The sequence below is a fragment of the Dermacentor silvarum genome, chromosome 1, assembly GCF_013339745.2.
Source record: "Dermacentor silvarum isolate Dsil-2018 chromosome 1, BIME_Dsil_1.4, whole genome shotgun sequence".
Classification (NCBI taxonomy): Eukaryota; Metazoa; Arthropoda; class Arachnida; order Ixodida; family Ixodidae; genus Dermacentor; species Dermacentor silvarum.
In genome coordinates, this window is record NC_051154.1 from 349,134,504 (window position 1) to 349,153,629 (window position 19,126).

Sequence of the window (19,126 nt, forward strand, 5' to 3'; positions counted from 1 at the left end):
TTGCCGCGGCTCGTTATAAACATTATTTGAAATAGTTTCGCAATGAATTAGACGTTGATATTTACAGAAATGGTAGTTTATAAGACATACTGCCCGAATATGGGATTTTCCAAAAATCGCCTTTTTCGCGATTTTTTCGGTTTTCAAAGGCCGCGTCCCCCCTTAAGGTCATTTAGATGGTGCATACAATCGTTGATTTTGTTACAGATTCTTATTTGTTTTGCTTCTAAGACAAAAATTCCTTGCTTGCAGTGTCACGGATGATGACTGGCGTAGTCCAAACACTGCTGGCTATCCTTGGGCTTCCGGTACAGTGTTGTTCTCAGTTTTCCATTTTCTATGTTGACCGTCGTGTCGAGGAATTTGATTTGACTAGGAGAGTGGTGAGCTGTAAAGTTAATACTTGGGTGAAAGTGGTTGAAATGGCTAATTAGGTCGGTTAATGCACGTATACCATGTTCCCATATTATAAATATGTCGTCAATGTAACCCAGATAGATGTGGGGTTTTAAACGGTATGATTTTATCAGGTTTTCTTCAAGCTTTTCCATGAAAATTTTGGCATACGCAGGAGCGAATAGTGTTCCCATGCTTGTTCCGAAAGTTTGCAGGTAGTGAGCAGAATCGAATTCAAAATAGTTGAGTGTGAGAACTAACCTAAGGAGTGACAGGTAAACTTCAGGAGAATGCGCTTGAGGACCGACTGCAAGGGACTTCAATACGGCTTGAATTCTTTCACTGACGTACACTGCACGTACTTGCATGGCTATGCTCAAAATGTGAGAACAATAAAATAGGGCCAGGAAATTGTGGCGCCGACTAGAAAGAAGGGAAGCACAGGTAGAAGACACCCTCCAGTATGTTCATGGCCATGACTTCTGGGTGAAGTATTGCGCCGGGTAAAGCTTTGGAGTGGCTCCACGTTTCTCCACGCTAAGCTTTACTGCCATTTTGCTTTCCCTGCGAGATTAATTTTTGTTCGTGCTTACATTCAAGACTCATTTCGATAGGTGGGACTTAATATGTCATCCTCCTCGGAGAGGAGAATCGAACCATGGGGAAGTAGGCCAAGTATGCTAGAAAGTATAAAAAAGAATGGGAGCATGAACCCGAGCTCAACGTTGGGTCTTGGTGCTTTTACTTATAGCTGGTTTGCGTGTAACGTCCCATCGGCAGACAGTCATTGTGCTAATATCGCAACATGTTTGCCACGATGACATCAGTGCACCACGTCACGTGAATCAATCACCATGTTAGCTGAGCAGGTAAGGTGTCGCTCTGTTGGCTCGAGGACACGGTTTTGATTCCCGGCCACGGTGGCCGCATTTCGATCGAAGCCAAATGCACAACACCCGTGTACTTAGATTTCGGTGCACGTTAAAGAACCCCAGATGGTCAAAATTAATCCGGAGTCCCCCACTGCGTCATGCCTCCCAATCATATCGTGGTTTTGGCACGTTATGCAATAATTTGGCGCATTATGCAATTATGCGTGACCTAGCAATAATTATTATTAGAGCATCAACACTAGTTTGCTTTTTGACAGTAACAGGTTTTCACAGGATTACCACTGTTATCAATTTGTCGTTTACCTTTGCTCTTTGTGCGCCGTCGTGGCTTTGACTATTTCGAGAGAGTTACGTTCGGGACATGTTCGTCGCCAAAAACGACTGCGTGCTTCTTACACTGGTGTGCCCTTTTGCGCAATAATCTTCTAAAGATTTGCTTACACCGATTCAGACAGCGAGTGGCATCCATTGCCTGACACTTGTTTTTAACGCATGTTCTAGGGGTGCTATAGAGACCTAAAATGGCGGCCAGGTTGATGCATTATATGGAGTGTCTACCAGCTAACCTGGGCCAAGCTAACTAAAAAAAGAACCGGAAAAAAAAAAACGAGTAAACCGGATCGGACAATCAGACACATAACGCGAGACATCATAGCGCGAAAGACTCATTTTGGCACATAAAAAAAGAAGCAATGGGCGTGTAGGTTTTCCTCCCTAGTTTCTATAAATTGTTCAAGTTTTCTTTTGTCTAGTTCAGATAAATTTATGCTGTCAAGCTGATTAGTCATTATCATAAGTTGTTCCTGGCAGTGTTCTTCGAGAATATAAATTACAGAGAGCAACACATTTTCTAAGACAGCATTCCACTTCAATAATAGTCTCGAGGGTAAAGAGCCGAGGGCACATCTAACCTTAATTCTAAGGCGTTTCGGGATTTTCTCATGTTTATTGCAGGTAGTGTAAGTTTTTAGGTGACATTTGTAATTTGTTTGGCGGCAAGTTTGCAGGATTGGAGGAAATGGCGAGATTTCTTATTGCGTGTGCTATCCGGGATTGGAGGAAAGGGCGAGGTTTGTTATTGCGTGTGCTATATATTTGAAAATACTGTAAAACATAACTACAGGCTGCACATTGTGCTGTAAGTTCAAGGTACAGCCACACACAACTGTAAAAAAAGTGAAGATAATCTTTCACTTATGCAGCAGAAATCAAAGAATGACCACTAACCCAACGCTCTCTACCAACATTACACCCCAAGGACTGACTAAAACTTGCGCACATGTGATTTGCATTCAATGCATGCTCGTTAACACTGGCTCTTACCTCATGTATTTGTACAAGTTGGCTGACATCTTTGAAGTAGGACACCACAAGGGGTATAAGAACAGATGCAGCATCCTTGTCACCGAAACTGGTCTCTGCTTGCGTTATCTTCAAGCTCCACTCCAGCACTGTATCATTCCCCGTGTTCGAGTGTAAGAACAATGTAAGCAGCAGCACTACATCTCTCAGTACGTTGCTCAGCTTTCCATCCAATTGCACCCCTGCAAGTCTTAAAAAAAAGTGATGCAGAGAATAAAATGTGATTATGTACCCATATATTTCATACAAATGGAAGAATAAAGAGCTACACTCGTACATCATAGAAATACTTGTAGAGGCATAAGCCTGTTATATTTCTTAATCTTTTAGCCCACGTGCGTTATCTGCATCAACACATGATTTTGCTGCATTGTGTTCAATCCATGGTTGAAAGTTTAGTTGAAAGTCAGCACCTGTGCATATTTCCAACTGTCCTTCCTCTCGCGCTCTTATATGCCATTCCGTCTCCTACAAAAACCCAAACAGTCCAGTCCTGCTATCACTGACCAATTCACAAGATAGAGGGCAGGTTTGCAGACTGTGAGTATACATAACCTATATTCTTGCGTCATCCAGACCTAAGTGGCTTTCTCTTTGCCCTACAGCTTGCAAACTCTGTATGCTTCAGCATGCTTTAACTGCGCTGCATAAACACTCATAAATACGTGGTTTTGCATACACTAATGCACAGGGCAATTTTCACCCTACAACTTCTACAGCCTCATTTCACAGGCTTCTTTCTTTTCAAGTATGCATATGTGAAAAAAATTTCGAATTGATATACGTTACAGAAAACCTGAAATTCTTTAGCTTAAACGTACTACAGCCTCTCTGACTGCATCTTGCTGAAGTGCACTTAAACTCCTTTGCCTGCAATGAAATATCGTCGCCATGCCCAAAAACGAGGCAAATTCCTCTTTGCTGCTATTTTGTTGATAAAGGTGCTCTCGAGCTGCTTCCAGCTATATTAAAGCTATAAGCTCGCCCCAACTTCAGATGCAGTTGCTTCAAATGCCATTCACAATAAGATATGGAAAGTAAGAGTACTATTGTAGAAGACGTTGCTGAAGTCTACTGCAGATATATCTTACAGCAGTTGCGGCAGTCACTGCCCCACAAACAGCCTTGACAGATTGCCTCTGCACTACTTCAAGATATCGAGGCTTGAAATCAAAAAGGTCACTGTGGGCACTGCTAGTGTGAAGCAAACACAGGAAGAGAGGCTGAAAGGCAATTGCAATTCTGCTGGAACTGATGGTGACACGTTTCCACCTACTTTCTCACTCAGCTCATTACTTCCACTTTGCTTCTGGAACTCACATGGGCAGAGCTGTTAAGAATTGTGTATTCTCAAGCTGAGACCGCAACAATCAGAGAAGATTGGTGAAATCACTCACTACCAACTTCCTCAATTTTTCAATTTATTTTGTTCAATTTAAGCAACCATTCAGCTTCTCTTTTCTGCTGCTTATCTTACTATAGTTACACAACAGTGGCGCACAGATGGGGGGGTGGGTCGGGTGTTGTAAGCTCCCCCTGAGGCCAATTAACCCCCACCCACCCCAACGCGCCCAGCCCCACCAGTCCAATGTGTACATTCAAAGCTCCGTTCATATTGTCATTACAATTCAGAAGGTGGCTAGAAGTCGAATTTTCCTGATTAACAAAAACACTTTATCACTGCCTTGTATTTATTCATTCACTTTTAAATTACTTTCAGTAAAATGCTGAAGAAATAAACATAATCATCATCCTTGGTGTCATTATATTGTTACGAAGCGATCCATACTTGGATCAATGCGATGCTTGGCAGAGCGACAAAGACGACGAAGAAGACGCTAGCACTTGGGCCGGATCAGACATCTTTTTCCTTGGCCTACTCTGTATATATTTTGTAAATATATCCTTCGCCTCCATCTCGCTTCCGTCACACTTTGATGGAGGTGCGGGGTACGTCTCGCCTCGCAACGGAACTTCACAGCGGCCGTCGTTTCGGACATCTGTCTGCAATGGCAGAAGACACAGCGTCTACATCAGCGCCCGCCACTTCAACGGTAGTGCTTCTGCAACCCCGGGATCCTGGCACGTTCTCCGGTGACACGGACGTTGAAGACTGGCTGACGAAGTACTAATGCGTGAGTAAGAACAACCGATGAGACCCTACCATGATGTTTGCAAATATAAACTTCTACCTGACAAGCACTGCGGAGGTATGGTTGATAATCACGAAGCTGAGATTGGGAGCTGGGACACCTGCAAAGAAAACTCCGAGAATTGTTTGGGAAGCCCATTGGCTGGTAGATCGCCGCGACAAAGACACTCGCGTCACGTGCGCAGACGGCTACTGAGTCTTGCATCGCGTACATAGAAGATGTATTAGCGCTACGACGAAAGGCCGACGCTGAGATGCCACGCTGAGATGCCAGAGAACAAGGTTGGGCATATCTTGAAGGGGATCGCCGACGACGCCTTCAACCTTTTAATGTGTAGAAATTGTTCTACAGTCGACGCTATTATAAGGGAGTGCCGGTGCTTTGAGCAAGCTAAAAGCCGGCGCATTGGCCACTCATTTGCCTGGCTTCCCAACACGGCAGCAACGTCCTCTTGCGAAGACCACACGGCTGCACAACCGTCAGTTCTACCAGATTAGCAGACATGTACGCCGTGAACTTGAGGCCATGACCCCTGCTCCTGTTCATGCCAGTGACTCGAGCTCGATTACAGCTCCATTCGTTCAAGCCATTGTCCGGCAGGAGCTCGCCAACATGGGCATTCACTCTGTGTGCACTGTTGCCAGCCCAACACAAACTTCGTGGCGTCTGCCCTCTTCCTATCAAGAGCAGCGATTTGCTACTCGATATCGCGAACCTGCTGCGTGGCGAACCCCTGACGATCGACCGATATGTTTTACTTGTCATCATATCGGCCACGTCGCCTATTATTGCACCACCCGCTGGTCCTCGGTGCCTCGAACGCTGTCTACCCCTTACCGCCGTCCCTAGAGCACCAGCTTTCTGCCTTCAACAAAGTCCTATTTCCCCAACGCCGATGTTTCCCCCAAGATAAGCAGCCGCTCCCTGTCGCCGCGTGGTCACCAGTCACGCTCGCCTCCAGGCCGTCTTGATGGTGTAACTGTTTCTGCACTCATCGATACTGGAGCGCACATCTCTGTAATGAGTGCAGATTTTCGTCGACGCGTTCATAAAGTGCTCACGCCTGCCGCCTCTTGCATCCTCCGCGTCGCTGATGGAGGAACTACTGCCGTTCTTGGGATGTGCACCGCCCGCGTCTGCATTGCTGGTGATCCAACTTCCGTCGAATTTGCCATCATCGAGAAGTGCCGAGAATTGAGAAGCGGCATGACCACCGCATTGTCAGCAACGGAAACAATGGTGTGAGCCAGGGCGACATCGCTGGCTAACAGGACGTCGATAATCGGAGAGAAGACGTAGTCGCCATCGGGAATGTCGCGTGAAGACGTCAAAGTACCGTATGTAGCAGTACGTTACTTTGGCGTCTTCACGCGACATTCCTGATGGCGACTACGTCTTGTCTCCGATAATCGACGTCCTGTTAGCCAGCGATGTCGCCCTGGCTCACATCATTGTTTCCGTTGCTGACAATGCGGGGGTCGTGTCGCTTCTTAACATCAGCCTGTTGACTCAGGTTATCACGCAAGGCATGTCGCTGGCCACCATTTCCGCGCTTGACCCCTTCAAGATTGCCGCTTTGGATGCCGATGTTTCGCCGCCTTCTTGCTCCGCAAACTTCGCGCCTTCATCACTCGACGACATTAACAAGATGATTGCTCCCGATCTGAACCAGGCGCAAGCCCAAGATCTCTACCGGGTCCTGGCGTCCTATCGTGACATCTTTGATTTTGACGGCCGCCCTCTAGGCCAAACATCAGTCGTGGCTCATCGAATAGACACTGGTGATGCCACTCCATATGCCGACATCCATATCGCGTATCACATCACGAACGTCAAGTCATCCAGAACGAGGTCGACAAAAAGATTACAAAAGACGTCATAGAACCTTCATCTAGCCCGTGGGCCTCCCCTATCGTTCTCGTAAAAAAGAATGATGGCAGCTGGCATTTCTGCGTCGATTATCAGAATTTGAACAAAGTCACTCATAAAGACGTCTACCCTTTGCCTCGTATCGATGACGCTCTCGACTGCCTTCATGAAGCCCAATATTTTAACACGAAAGTGTTTTATGCCGGGGTCCACCAAGACTTCACTGACGTATTTCCGTCACGGATGTGACGTTCTTACAATGTACACGAACATAATACAAAGAAAGAAACCAGAAGAAAAAGTTCCACAAACATGCAAAATTTGGGAATTGAACCCACGACCTCACGGTCCGCGACGATAGATCGCCGAGCGTTTAACCCATTGCGCCACAAACGCATTTGCAGAGAGCTACACAGACGCGCCTGCGCCTTATATATCTAACACTCTCGGTACCCGCGCTACTTGCCGCGCTCTTGCTCGGGGCGGTGCCGCCGCCTACGAGCAGAAAAGAGAAGTTTCGTCGCTTTGTCCGGAGCCTCGACTTCGCAGAAGCATCGCCCGCGTTCTTACCAAACTCTTGAAGAAGGACCTTCCTTTTGTGTGGGGACCCGAAGAAGCAGCTTCGTTTTCTGCCCTCGTCCGCCTGCTCACTACACCACCAATACTGGCCCATTTCGACCCCTCATCGCCTACCTATACCAATCAAGGATGCCGTTCACTTCGCACTGATGCCAGTGGTCATGAAAATGTTTATCGGGCTGTCCCGAAGAACACCCTTGGCCAAGTGCCGTTTGGGCTGCGCACACAGCACGGCAAGGAACATGTTTCCCGTATCGCCTAGTTTTGTAGGATTATGTTCCTACTTTCGCCTTTGTCCGGAGTCGCCCGCGTTCTACCAAACTTGCCTTCTGTCCTCGTCCGAACGAAACTTTTCCATCACAGAACACGAGTGCCTGGCTTTAGTGTGGGCTGTCACCAAATTCAGAACTTACTTGTTTGGCCGAACTTTTTCTGTAATTACAGACTATCATGCTCTATCTGGCTTTCGTCGCTGAAGGATCCGTCTGGATGTCTCGGCCACTGGGCATTACGGCTCCAAGAATACTCGTTTGCTGTGCACTACAAGTCTGGACAATTGCACCAGGGCGCTGATTACTTATCCCATCACCCTGTCGATGCTCCCGACCTCATTGACCCTGACTCCGGCACCTGCGTACTGTCCATCCTTGCATTGGATGATATCCCCACCGAACAGCGACGAGACGCGTCCTTATGGCTCATCATCGACCACCTTATCTCTCCATCACCAGACCATTCTGTTCACCTGTTTGAGCTACACGACAACGTTCTGTATCGTCGTAATCTCAGCTCAGATGGCCCAGAGCTCCTACTTGTCCTACCTCGCCATCTTCGCTCCAGTGTTCCTCACCAGCTCCATGACGTACCAACTGCCGGTCACCTAGGTGTCTCGCGTACTTACGCCCGCATCCGATGCCGGTTTTTCTGGCCTGGCATGTACCGTTCTGTGCTCCGCTACATCGCTGCTTGTGAACGCTACGAACGCCGCAAGCGCCCTTCAGCGCTGCCTGCAGGCCAGCTACAACCTATTGATATCCCTGCAGAGCCATTTTTCCGCGTCGGCCCTGACCTCCTAGGCCCTTTCCCTACGTCCATCTCGGGAAACAAATGGGTTGCGGTCGCCACAGACTACGCCACGCGCTTCGCAATCACCAGGGCTTTACCGACAAGCTGTTCTACAGACATCGCTGACTTTCTCCTACACGACGTAATTCTACATCATGGCGCCCTTCGACAGCTCCTCACCGATCGCGGGAGGTACTTCCTATCAAGAGTGGTAGATGACATCCTTCGTGCTTGCTCCACTGAACATAAGCTCACCACCGCTTATCATCCGCAGACGAATGGATTGACCGAGCACCTGAACCAAACGCTAAGCGAGACGCTGGCCATGTATGTTTCACCAGATCACCGTGACTGGGACTGCACGTTACCCTTTGTTACCTCTGCTTACAATTCCTCGCGGCATGACACCGCTGGATATTCACCGTGTTATCTGCTGTTTGGCCGACATCCTGCATTGCCCTTCGAGACTCTCCTTCCTTCGGCTGCTCACTCGCCTACTGAATACGCCAGTGACATCGCAGCTCGAGCCCGTGCAGCTCGTCAACTTGCCCACGATCGACTTTCTGCTTCGCAAGCAGCCCAGAAGTCGCGTTACGATAGCCGGCACAGAAACGTGCACTTCACGCCTGGCTCTCTGGTCCTCCTATGGTCGCCATGCCGCCGCATTGGCCCAGAGAAGCTCCTCTCACGTTACACCGGGCCCTACAAGGTTCTTCGTCAACTCAGTGACGTAAATTACGAAATTGTACTCCTGGATCTTGCTTCTTCGACCTCATTGCTGCCAACTGAAGTTGTTCCTGTTTCCCGGTTGAAGTCATACTGCTCTTCTAGCTCCTCACCATCATAGCAAGCGCCAGGACGGCGCTTCAGCCACCGGAGATGATGTTACGGAGCGATCCATACATGGATCAATGCGATGCTTGGCAGAGCGACAAAGACGACGAAGACCCTAGCACTTGGGCCGGATCTGACATCTCTTGCCATAGCCGCCTCTGTATATATTTGGTAAATATATCCTTTGCTTCCATCTTGCTTCCGTCACAATATTATTATAACTATGAGGCATTTTAGTTGCTGTTGGATTCATTTGGCTAAAGCAAGGAAATTGCATATTATGCAAAGTACTTGATTCCCCCCCCCCAGCAGAGATCCTGGGTGCACTACTGTTAAAGAATATGAATAAAAGTCCCTAATAGCTCAATAAAGCATATACCTTTGGAAATGTTCGAGTAGAAGTTTCTTCTGAAACACTAATGGCCACATCTCCTTAATTTCCTTGGTGGAGTGTACTGGCTCTGAAGAATTTATATAGTCTCTGATCACAGGGTAGCATTCTCCCATTGCCTTCCTCTGGAGGTGGATGTCCTCTTCACATTGTGCTTTCGATGCTTGCTCAGCCAAAATGTTCTTTCACGATTCTAGCTAATCAGGCGTTAATGTGACAGTAGCAGGCTGTCAATCTATGCAGCCATACGAAGAGTTCGAGGTTTGTTTTTTTGTCTTTGTGCTACCAGAGAGTGCCTCTGTAAAATGCTTACCGCCTCTGCGGGTGTTTTCAATTGTTTTAATCTTGTAGGCTAGGCCCACCAAGGAAACCGAATTTGAGCTGGAGTTAGGGTCCCCAAGTGAATGTGGGAATTTGCTGACAGAATAGTTTGCTATGTTCCCGATTTTTTTCGCAGAAGGTCGGTCCTTCACTTTTCGGCATGCAGCTGAACATTCTCACTACTTCCTGTTTTTCAGGTGGCCGAAGAGATGCACCTTTGTCTAAGGCATCCAGCACATCCTGGCTGATGCATGAAGCATAGCCTTCAACTATTCCTTTAGACCAACACAGACCACAATGGCACCACAACATCACCACAACATCTGGTATACAAAGTGTACCTGAAATCAGCATGTGTGCCTTTACAGTAAAAGTAGCGATGTTTGAACAGACTTGCCTGAAATTCAGTCACCATTGCACACAGTGAACGCATGAGTGCCACTCTCACCGAATTCAGCCAAGCAGCCAAAAGCCTCTTCACCAACCTCTGCTCCATCAAGTAGATGGACCTGCAAGCAGAAGAGACTATTTATTACCTTATGCAGAGAAATGAAATACACAAAATTTTCAGGCTTTGCCACAGGTGAGTTCTAGCTACATTCAGAAATCTACGAAGGGGTGAGCACATGAACCTCCTTATCTTGCACAAAAAAACACAAATTGCACAGCCCTGAGAGCTCAAATGAAATCGATCGCATTTGTAGTCTGCACTTTGTATACCAAACACTAAATTATAAATAAACCTAACAGAAACTAACACTAACACAAAGTACATTTATTAGGAGCAGCCACATACGACATACAATGCTTCTAAAGATGAACAGTAGCCATGTATGGCCATCCCAAACTTGGCATCATTTAGTACCTTCAGCTAACTACTTCCGACTGCCACCTAGTGCTATAAATTCCTACTAATCTATACTCGGCACAACTCTTCATGTAACATGGCTTGTATTGGATTACAACAAAATTACAGTGCTGCTTATCCAAGCCACAGTATGAAGAAAAAAGGCATGCCTTGCCATCCTCAACAGCTGCAAGCAACAATGAGTCCAGCTACACCAACTACACTCCCAGGAGGAAACAACAGCCCAAAAATACGAAAAGCAAAGTTACTATGCATTTCCTACATCTCCTAGTTTGACATTGAATTAAGAATATACTAAGAGTTGTAAATATAAACTCAAAGTACATTTACAAACCTTCATGTCTTCATTGCAACACATTCCAAATTCCACAGCTTTCCTTTTTACGGCATCAAGCGTGCTCAAAACTGCAAGTTTCTTGATGGTCTTATCACTGCTCCATAGCTTCACAACCATCTGAAAAAAAAAAAAACAAAGAGGCACATACATAGTTGCTTGTTTATGAATGCAATGTCAGGGTGACAAGAAATGTACAGTCAAAAGAGCATTAAATTGGTCCAAAAAAATTGAACTTGACAGAGAAGTTCTGTGAAACCTGCAAAGATGAGAAGCAAATTTTGAAGCGGAAATGAGACATGCACCCAATTATAGGAAATTGGTACAAAGGAGACCCTTACGGGTTCCTTGAAGGTAAAACTTTGCAGATGAGGAAAAACTCGTCCTGCTCTGGGACTCAAACTAAGAACTACCTACTTTCTTTCCGGGGCAGCCACTTCACAGTTTAAACTAGGTGGATAGCAGATGGCAGCACTATGTCGAACTCATCAAAAACTCAAAACAACGGCAAAGACTTGACAAAAAAATTTTGAGGAAACCAACAACATGGAAAGGTGGATTACTTCTCTTCACTTTGTAGGTGTACACATCCACCTTGCAAATTTGTCCTCAACTACAAAGCTCCCCTATCGAGGAAGCCGTATGGGTTTTCTTTGTAGCAACTTCTTACGATTGAATAGTTGTCTTATTTCTATTTAAATAATTATGGGACTAGCTGTACAACTGGACCACATATGATCATTGATATTTCAACTTATTGCACTGTGAAATTGCAACAGCCTACTTGAATGCCTTCTTCATGCCCCTGAATTAAGCTGCACAATTACAGCTGCACCGCCAAAAACACAAGTGGGCTTATGGCTAATCCACTGCCCAAAACAAAATTGTGAACCATTCCACACTGTGAAGGTGGATGACCAGCGAAACTGTTTAGCGCATGACACAGAGGTGACAGAATTTTGAACAAAGGTACGAACATACTTATTGCCCTGATCGGTCGTCATTGTGACGACAGGTACACACACACGTCAGCGTATCACCTCTGTTATTAAATCTGCCTGAAAGGCTCATACCACCTTCATACACCCGTAAATGCAGCCTCCCCATTAGGACGAAAGAAGTGAAATTCTACTCTGGAATGATGAGCAGCAATGGAGCCAGCTGCGGAAGAAGACAATGCTCGAGCCATTGTTGATGATAGTTTCTTGCACAATGGAGCCAACTGTGGAAGAAGTTCATCAATACTTCTTTTTGGGCGAGTTGGTACATCTTGAAACTTTGGGTAACAGCGCAAACAGACGACCACAAGAAGGGAGACACGGACACACAGACCATGACACGGACACACAGACCACAGACACAGAAGACGACGCTCGAGCCATTGCTGATGATAGTTTCTTGCACAATCGAGCCAGCTGCCGAAGAAGACAATGCTCGAGCGATTGCTGATGATAGTTTCTTGCACAACGGAGCCAGCTGTGGAAGATGATGACGAATGCACAAGAATTGGCACGAGCGTGTTCATGCGGTTGCGCTGAGGGGCACTAACGTGCCAGCTGTGGCAGACCACGACGCTTGAGCTATTGCTGATGATAGTTTCTGCGAACACCGGATGGACAGATTTTGGTTTTGCCTAGCCATATACAGCTTCGTTGTAAAAACTCTTTTGCTTAGTAGGCATACTACTCCACTTCATAGAACTGCAATAACTGAGCATTGCCTTTAATTTCTTAAAGGACATTATTAGGACGTCGAGTTTTTGATCAGCCAGATCAGCATGAAGTCAGTGCAGCAGCAAGTTTCAAACACAATGAAATTAAAATTTTGCACTGGATGTCACTGTGGCATGGCAGAAAGCAGCTACTCTCCCTATTGTTCCTGCTTCTTGATGGTTAAGGCACTAATGTTGAAAGGATTGCACATATGTAATATTGTTAGACCTTTGTTGGTACTCTAGATGAGCAATGGTGGTGCTGCGTCCTTGGTTGAAAACGTGGGTTCATGCTTAAACAATCAGCGACATAAGCATTTTACCTTTGCAACGAACAGTTAACCCCTAATTAGAGCTACACACTTGTTTGATAAACCAGGATGGCTTATTTCATTCTACCAATACCACTGGGAGCTTGTCTTCCCCCCAAAAGTATGTCGTCAAAGAATTAGGAAATTAGAAAAAGAACAGCCCCACAATTCTGCATTGCCATGAAAAGCCTGCTTGGCCCTGCTGACTATGTGGGCTGGGTGATTTATTGATTCCCTATCATATTATTGGCTAATGCTTTATTCATTATTAGATTTGAATCAGGTTAATCGGTGCGAGTCATCCATGCTTAATGAGACAAGCATGTCATCTTAAAACTTAACATGCAATTCTTTATACATGCAAGTTTAATTTCTGTTTTGAATCGCCATCTTTTCGTCACAGCAGGATTTAGAGTGCAGCTATTACATATGTATTCCTCGGAAAGTGAGAAGGCAGACAAGGTAGTGTTCGATTTCAAACCACAGTGGTGATGATACCAACATTTGCAGGGTATCAAGCACAAGCTCACTCTTTCATGCATAGAGCCACTGCCCAAACAGACGTTATACATTCAAGGAATTTCAACGCATTGCCAACTTTTCTTGTGCAACTCAAATGTGCTCTGACATACGAAGCTCTTTATAGTCGGAAAATACTCGGAAAATTTGCCACTGCAACTGAATACCTATTCTGTAATTGTGTGAAATGCATGGTGCCATGTCTTAAGAGCAAAAACAACTATCTAATGCAATGTATAAATGTGGAATAAGCTTTTTTAAAGTGATGTGCATATTAACAAGCAGGACCATTTTGTTGATTAGCGGCTGGCTAATATCCAACATTTTTATACAATCGATGCCCAGCGCTACTGGCTACTCACAAAATGTCAACGGAGACTGAATTAACATGGTCTTTATTACCTTGAAACATCAGGCTCGGCTTGTCACTATTCTATGTAGATGGGATTGAGACAAAGGCCACTTTCAAACCTTGCAGGCAAAGTACATCTAGTTTATACGATATAACTGCTGTGCCCAGGGTTGAAAGTTTCTTTGTAGTGAGGGAAAGGGGGGAAAATGGACTAGAGGGCTTTAAATGTAAGAGCCTTTAGTTCTGCTTATTTGTTTAGATCAATGCCCTACAAGCAGATATATTCTTGTTAATTTCTTGTATATGCTTACGGCTTAAGATATCAAGTTTAACAGATCAATCCTGTTTTCATATCATCTATAATGAATTAATTTCTTAACATACATCTGTCAAGTAAGGCCCAAAAGTCTCGAGATACCCGTGACTGGCTATCAACAAGAAGCAGCATTGCATTAGTACGCCACACTCTCAATTGCCTCGCAGCTCATAATTTGGTAGCAGAACATAATTATTGGGGAAACCTATGGAAGGGTGGGGGAGGGGTTCAACACAGGGTTTCCCTCTTGACTTTTGTGTTGCAACCAATGTGCCATATGCAAGACTGCAACCTAGTGCAATAGAACTAACATTTTTACTGTATTTTTAGTCTTCTGCAACACCATAAATGTACATACTAAAAATATTGCTACATGCAATGCCACCCGTGTCCATTATGTTCACCACCTTCACCATATGCAGATCCAGAGGAAATGTCCAAGTGTCCTCCCCCCTTTCCCCGTCCCCCCAATGAACTTTCATCATCATTAGCCTGTCTGCGTTCACTGCAGGACGAAAACCTATCCTATTCCACTCCCTCCTTCCCTATTCCACACTATGTGTGGCCATTCTTGCAAATTTCCTAATGCCATCTTTGCACCTAATCTTCAGCCTTCGTCGACTTCGTGTTCCTTCCTTCGGAAGACACTCTTTTAATCTGATGGTCTGCCCCCGGCTGTCTGCTCTATACATCACATTACCTTCCCCCCAACCAAGTCCTTTTCACCTTTCACCTTTTCACTTCAACTAGAATATTGTTAACTCTACTTTGTTTCCTGATCCACAGCATTATCTTCTAGCTTTTAAGGTTGCATCAATCCCTTTCCTTTACATTGCTTGTAGAGCGGTGCTTAGTTTACAATTTACTTTTCATGATGTTAACAAAGTATGCCCATGATTTCTATTACCATTCCTGATTAAATTATTTCCTCCTTAATCTGGAGCTTGCTGTTAATGTGCCTGATAAAATAATGTCTGTGTCGCACAATACCTTAATACCGTATTACCCCAGTTACTGATTTCCTTAATTTTTAAATAAAAATTTTTAATTTGACATTTATGTTTTGCGTACATAGAAACCGTGTGTGAAAAGTTACTTCTTGAGCGACTCAAGAAACAGCAGGTGCTGTGGTTTCTGCATTCAAGGCAATTCTTACATCCATTTAAACAAAACTGGAGGGAAGTCTGGAGAAGTTATTTTTACACAATATGTTTTTTACACAATGATCTCATACCTTGATAATCCTCATACAAATGTGATGTCTCAAGCCAGATGACAAGGCAACTCTGGAGTTTGTATGGTGCATACCCATGAATGTCCTTCAGCTGTGTGGCAGGCAACAGAAGTAGTTCCCTATCCAGCTCCATCAACTTGTACAGCCTAAAATCTGGAAGAAAGGTAGATGTAGTTTTCCTCACAAGAAATAATGGAGCTCCTTCATGGCCACGTTCGACGACTATAAGCAGCAGCTTGCAAAAGTTGAGGTTGTACTAGTCTCCACCAAGGACGAGGTAACAGCCTAGCTTGTAAAGTGTGCCACACAGTCACTGATGTAGCACTGAAAACGGCTTGAAGGTCACATTTCAAGCTGCTTTGGATGGTGCTCTGCGAACTTCTGTCCCAAGCGGCAATCTGCGAGGCAGGACTTAGGTCACTGAACTGTACAGAGGGACCATAAAGGCCATCCTTTAGCAAATAGGTCTGGAACAGCGGGTGCTTCTGTGCTAGTAATTTGTGACGTTAATGTGGTTGCCTGATGCTCTTGTGCAACGCTTGAAGTAGCTGTGTTTGCTTTCAAATCGAAGGGACCACACCTTCACAAGTGGTCAAAACTGCCTAGTTAGCTCAGGGTAATGAGATAAATAATGGTGCTTTGGGCGGAGTGAAACTGTAGGAAACAACCTTCTATTGTAAAGATAATCACTCATGAGAAGGCTCAGGTATGACAACTGATCATCAGAAATTGCAGTGGCCATTACAAGTTTAACAATTTCCTGGATGGGCAAGAGGAGGCTGACTGCCCTCCTCCAGTACACAATGAAGTGTACCACACTTCATTGCCTGCATCCTGCACCTTGTCACCAAGCATTTTTGGAAAAAGTTACAGAAGTGTGCAATTTTGCATTGCCTGACCTCCAAACCTTGTGCCCTTCAAATTCACTGGTGCTGGCTTGTTTTTTTTTTTTTGCTGACACGGATTGTACTTAAATTTTGACTCTATAGTCGTTTTAAGGTGGTCGTAGGAAAACCAATTCAATGTCTTCACAAGGTGCTTGATCATTAACGCAAGGTCATAGTCAACAATGCCTTCAAAAAGGTCATGCCCAAGGCATGAAGTGCTTGAAATCTGCCTCACGGCACGACAAGACTAACTGCTGAGACGGTAGGTTTCCAAGCATTAGGTAGACAACCAGCCCTTTGAACTTTCCACGGGCAGCTCCAAGGGGGTTAACAATTTCAAATTATGTTTTAAACCTTCTGTTTCTGCTATAACATTATTTTTTGCTTTTCCTTTTTTTTTGCTTCTCAGTGCATTGTAGATTTGAATTTTACTTGTCTTATATTAAGTTTAATTGTAATTCTGCATAGTGTACAGTTCCTTGATTCATGTATGTGAAATTATATTTTTTCCCTTTACTGCTGCCATTTTGTAAATGGGCTCCAGACCCCGGCAAGCTGCTTCAAGGCAGCTTTTTGTCGCGGGCCTTCTTCTCTTGGAGAAATAAATGAATCATGAATTGAAATGCATCCTGGTACAGAATAATGTGAACATTTTCATTTAAAGTCCCGCGATTCTGAATAGCACGGCCATCTGTGAACTTACGATACACCCTGTTCTTGTTTGTCTGCACAATGAAGGATAGCCGCAATATTATGTTAGGGTGATACAGCAATGATAAAAGAGTCTCCTTGACTGGCACACAATTGTAATGCCGCATGCCATTGTGAGAGTGTAACCCCAGAGGTATTTCGACCGACCTGTTGTGATAAAGCTTCTGGGTATAACACAGATTCCTCATATAGCTTAAAGCACCATCCGAGAACCATGCTGTAGACAGGCTGCTGTTCTTAAAGGAAAGTTCTAGTGCCCTATCTACTTCTGCAAAATTTGAAAGCATTAACTGCGTCTTCAACTGCTCCTGTAAAATTCTGTGCAGTCTCTTCGTGTCTTCAACTATATCCTGGACAGCTCAGCTGGGAATCAGATACTTTGGCTCAAACATTGCTAGGCTTTCAAGAAAAGACTCATGGCTGAAAACACTGGACTCAGATTCTAGAACATCTCAAGGCAGTTCAGTCTCCAGTCTGAACTATTCAGGAAACTTGGTCTGCCCATCAAAGTTGTTGCTACGACAAGGGGACGCAGCAATTTCCTTTTCAGGCATGTTTGCTGCGTCTACTTCGTTGCGTTTTTTTCCCTGTCATATAGGGAAGATGGTGTTTCTGTGAAGTCCATGTACTCAGTTAGCTACAGCATCCATCAATTGGGCAACAAACAGCAGTCTGCCAGCTCCCTGTCAGGTGTTCCTTAAGGTGCTGCATTAAAGCTGCTTTACTGCCCATTTTTTTCCCACAGCCCTCAATAGAGCATGGCTTGGTTGAAGCTTGAAAGTTGATTTGGCTACGGGGTGGCAGTCGAGAATGACACCTTGTGATATGGCTTCGCATTGTGTTGTAATTTTTGAATGCAGCCTCACAGCCAGGTAGACTGCATTCTACACCTCTTGATGATGCCTCATGGTACAAGGTGTGCCCGAAGAATGCTTCCAATGACCAGAAAATTTTATTGCACCTTAGTGGTGTCTCATCGATCATAGAGAGGTATTGCACATTTTAAGGTCATTATTACATTATCAATATCCTCATAACCCCACAGTGAAGGGTGTTATGAAAACATTTTTTTAGGTACAGCAGATTCATTATTATTACTAGTCCTATTTATTTATTTGTAACGTACAGGTAAACCATCACTTAAACAGTAATGAAATGTTCATATTTATAAAACATGCCCAGAAAGAAAAAAAAGGCATTTCTATACTTTCTACTAAGGCATCTTTTTCCATTGGCACGATAATTTGGGTACATTTTTCGGAGAGTTAACAGTCCTTTTTAAGTAACGATGAACAATACAAGCGATGAGTGCAGGCATTCTGTTATAGTGGCTAAGCATCTTATGAAATGGGGACAATGTTCAGGCATGTGCTCGCTCAACTCTATCAGGCTAACTCATGTCTGCGTACTATGGGCGTCAAATGAAACGCGAACAGCCGAGCGCCTATCGGACGGTATAGTGCGCACCATCCAGTCGTCACTATTGACAGAAGCGCACATCTGGTTTGACTGCACTGCGTGATGTTTTTGCCCCCCCCCCCCCAATACTGCGATATTTTCGTTTCCGTTCTGGTTGTCTTTTATTTGAAAGCGACAAAAGATGATGGCACAGTAATGATGACTGTGCAAACTGTACCATATGCACCGCTGTTCGAGTTTCATTTGTCACTGATAGAATGTACAGTTTCGCCCCGTTTGGCGATAATACTTGCTGTGATATTTTACCTTCTGTTTTCTCTAATTTTCGTTTCTCGCTTTGAAATAAAGGAGAGCCAAAAAGAAATGATGAGGGGGAGCATCATCGCGCAGTGCGGTCAAACCGGTTGTTCGCGCCTGTCAATTGGGATGACTGGACAACGTGCACTATACTTTCCGTTAGGCGTTCCGCTGTTCGCGTTTCAGTTGACGCCGATAGTACCTACTCGAGCACTACAAGAAGAAACATCCAAAGTATACTTGGAAGGCTTTATAGCACATATTTCACAAAAAATGTTCAATAAGAGTGCATATTTAAATTATT

At 44.8% G+C, this 19,126-nt stretch overlaps 1 pseudogene; it reads right to left on the reverse strand.

Annotated features, from left to right (window-relative positions):
• Nucleotides 1–18,014, reverse strand: part of LOC119444631 (uncharacterized) — a 26,373-nt pseudogene extending 8,359 nt beyond the window's left edge.
• Nucleotides 18,015–19,126: the final 1,112 nt, after the last annotated feature.